At 36.4% G+C, this 4,120-nt stretch overlaps 1 long non-coding RNA gene across 1 annotated transcript in view; it reads left to right on the plus strand.

The window, feature by feature from the left end:
- The window catches only part of LOC106876349 (uncharacterized), a 284,852-nt gene that overhangs the window by 102,119 nt on the left and 178,613 nt on the right, over positions 1–4,120 (plus strand). Inside the window, exon 2 of the long non-coding RNA XR_001410236.2 lies at positions 716–1,113. This is a non-coding gene — a long non-coding RNA (uncharacterized LOC106876349). The remainder of the gene's footprint in view (positions 1–715; positions 1,114–4,120) is intronic.

The raw sequence follows: 4,120 nt of genomic DNA on the forward strand, positions 1-4,120 counted from the left end.
GCTGAAGATTGGAATAGTGAAATTTCCATTCACTTAACCATGAAACGATTCGTATCCAATTAACTAAAGGCTTGGTTTGTTTACGCTTTTCCCTCCGGTTTTTTGTTCTATGTGTGCCATAAATATCGCCATCCACTTTAGAGAAAATTTGTAGTTTGGAATCAGTAGTTCTTTGACTGCTATTTCTAAATTTTCAGTATGTTGGAGAAGCAACTCAATTGCTAATCCCTGTATATTTATAATGATAAATAGTCTTACCGATAAAGGTTTTTTTCATACTGAACTACTTGGCAAAATTGTTAATTATTAATTCTATTATTAATTGACGATTCTCTGCCCTTATTCTTGTATATATATATATATATAATACAATAATTAATATAATTAATATAATTTATGTGTGTGGATATGCTGATATACTAGTATGTTATAACATATTAACGCTACAGATACAAAAATCTCATTACGGTTATAAATACATAATTACGTTTCTGGATTTGCGCTCGTATGTCACACATATGTATATTCATATTTCATCGAAAATATCTTATGAATGTGCAGATGCGTGCGCGCAAGTGATTCTAGCGGAATATATGTTTTTAATGTATGTGTGTGTGTATGAATCTTTTTATATGTGTATATGTGTGCTAGATCATATACGTGTATACGTGTGACTTTCATTTTCTCTTTTCTTTTCTATCTACTTTCACCTCAGAACAGAACAAGCTGTTGCGGCCCACCAAGAGCTGTCAGGAAAAACTGCTGATACTATCCGTTTATCTGATCTATAACTACAAGTGCGCTGTATTCCAACATTGAGTTTGGTCAGTACCGGTCCTCGCTTTTCAGCTTCTCTCTAACCAGATGATCGTCAAAAACAGCAAAAAGTCCTATTTTGTGGAGTATTTCAATATCAAATGAAAAAAGAAAAAAAAATTTTTCAATACTTATAAAAAAAAAGTTTAAAATTTATTCAAAAGAGAAAAAAAAATGTTTTAAACACTTTAAAATTTCCATGAACAGTGTAAAAGTGAAAGATATCTAAAAAAAAAAAATACATTTTATCAAATTTCCATTGTCCACTTATTGGAAATTTTGCAGTGAAATTTTTGGGTAAGTTTTATTTATCATTATTCACACACATACAAACACACACACACACACACACACACACACAATTTTACATTCACCATTTGCTAAATTTCTCTTCTTTCTTTAAAGTATTTTTTATTTATTTCTATCATTTTGCTGTATTACGTGTATATGTATGTATATAAGTATGTGCATATATATATGTGTGTGTATGTGTGTGTGTGTGTGTTCGCTACTTTTCGTTGTTTCACTTCGCTTCTTCTTCGTATGTTAAACCTTACAATAGTGGGAGGGAGTTGTCATGTCCCGTATTCTGGAACCACCAACATCCTGACATCAGTTGCCAATCATGTTCACATCTATTTTTAAAAAATGGGAGGATTAATGGGGGCGAAAAAAAGAAGAAAGAACACAAGAATTCCAGTACTTAGATAATTACTGAGTTCAAATCCGGCCGGATCTACTTTATAAATTTTCCCTTTTATTATCGATAAAAGTAAAAAAAAACATTAATATACTGGCATCGAATCAAACGGGTATTTTTATTTTTCCCTGTTTTTTCCTACCAGCGGAAGTTTCTTTTCTTTTTTTTTTTTTTTTTTTTTTTTTTTTTTGCTTTTAATTTGAATATGTTTTAGTCAGAGGAGGGAAAGAATCTTCTTTGCTCTGAAAGAACATGAAAATGCTAAAGGAACCTTTGAGCTTGGGGTGGAGAGAAATTTATCGTCATATTGCTTAACTGGTTCAAATGCTTGCAATGATATGGCCCGGCCCTTGGTCCCGGCTGTGATGTTTAAATCGAGTAATTGACTTAGCCTGCCAGACCCCTCCTTTGGAAATGTGTAGCTTTTTACATTAAATAGACATCGTAATGAATAATAATAATTATCTTTCTGCTGAAGGCACAAGGCCTGAAATTTTGGAGGAAAGGGGTTAACAGGTGCTTATTTCATCGATCGCAAAAGGACGAAAAGCAAAGTCTACCTCGTCGGAATTTGAACTCACAGCGTAAGGACGGGCGAAAAGCTGCTGAGCATTTTGTCCAGCGTGCTAACGTTTCCACCAGCTCGCCGCCTTAATAACAGCAATAACTATTAAGGCGGCAACCTGGCAGAATCGTTAGCACGCCGGGCGAAATGCTTATCGGCATTTCGTCTGTGTTTACGTTCTGGGTTCAAATTCTGCCGAGGTCGACGTTGCCTTTCATCCTTTCGGGGTCGATAAATTAAGTACCAGTTGTGTACTGAGGTCGATGTAATTGACTGGGCCCCTCCACCAAAACTTCGGGCTTTGTGCCTAGAATAGGAAAGAATAACAATAATTGTTTGAATAACCATTCATTTGAATGTACAACGTTTTGCAGATCAAAAACCACAAGCTGGTTGCGACTTTTTTTCTCTAGGTGGTATTAAGAGCTGTATAAAAGCTAATTATTTAAGAGCTGATTAATACTCTTCATAATGACTCTTAATTATCATTTCCCATTTTCACAGAAAAATTGAAACTCTGAGTATTTACACTCTAATGAGTCCTTCTCGGTTCATTGCAGTACTGTTTTATAACAAGCTGCTTCAAGAAACAACTAAGAAATGGTCTATATTAATATGATATAAATGGTTAGGGCGGCGGGCAAAATGCTTAGTGGCATTTCGTCTGTCTTTAAGTTCCACCGAGGTCGACTTTGGCTTTTTAGCTTTCATCCTTTCGGAGTCGATAAAATAAGGACCAGTTGAGCACAGGGGTCGACGTAATCGACTTACTCCATCCCCGAAATTGCTGGCCTTGTGCTGAAACTTGAAATCAAAATCGTTATAAATCGTTAACAAACGGACTTTAAAGGTACTTGGTTTGGTAGTTATACGATCGCAACATCACGCTTTAATCGATTCAGTTGCAAATGAGTAAACCTGCGACGGACTGCTGTCTCGTCCAGGAGGAATGTTGTGCTCTCGGCCACTCATATACGCCATGGAAATTGGATAATCGGCCCTGTGAGTCCTCGGACCCGCGACTAAAATGTCCAGAGAGTGATAACGACGAAGAGACTCAATATTTAAATACAGCTTTACACACATACACACACACACGCACCACATACATGCGCACGCTCACACACACGTACAATCATACATATAGACGGACAAATGATAGATATGTATGCATGTTTCTTTTTCTTTCATATTTTTGTCTTTTTATATGGAGACTACTGTGTTTCAGTTTGATCCTGTCAATTTAATGTTTTCCATATTTCTTGTCAATCCTTTAATATGTTTGGTTTGAAATAATAATATCCCAAACTCCATAAAACCTCGCGGCGTCATTGTTTGAATAAAATTATGTTAATGGTCGACTTGCTGCTGCGTTTTGCAGTTGGCAGCACGAGATCATGGGAATAGTGATGATGTAGCGGAAAAAAATATATCGCTGCCGGACTTAAAATTATTTAACGATTACTTTTACAGTTTATTTCACGTAAGCATCTATAGATTTATTGATTTTTGCTTTTCATTTTGCTCCGAGTAAAAGATTCTTTAATTTTCTACGGATTTTCTACGGACTTTTTTGGACAGGACGATAGTGTTATCAACTAAAGACAAGACCGAGAATGTCTTTCAATGTTAATGGACTTAGAAATGTTGTTCCTAATTAAACATTGTGAAGGCGCGTGGCTTAGTGGTTGGGGTGTCAGCATCACGATCGTAAGATTGTGGTTTCGATTCTTGGATCGGGCGACGCGTTGTGCTCTTGAGCAAAACACTTCATTTCACGTTGCTCCAGTCCACTCAGCTGGCAAAAATGAGTAACGCCGCGATGGACTTGGCGTCCCGTTCAGCTGGGGAACACATACGCTATTGAAACCGGGAAACCGGGCTTAGGAGCCTGGCTAGGCTTCAAAACAGCGCATTTTATATTTTATTTTATTAAAAATTTACGGATTAATAAGAAAATATAACACGCTTTAAGGAAAAGTTGTTCCTTATCCGTCTGTTGGTCGCTCTCTCTCTCTCTCTTTCTCTCTCTCTCCCTC

This window comes from Octopus bimaculoides, chromosome 4 (genome assembly GCF_001194135.2).
Source record: "Octopus bimaculoides isolate UCB-OBI-ISO-001 chromosome 4, ASM119413v2, whole genome shotgun sequence".
In the NCBI taxonomy this organism is placed as follows: Eukaryota; Metazoa; Mollusca; class Cephalopoda; order Octopoda; family Octopodidae; genus Octopus; species Octopus bimaculoides.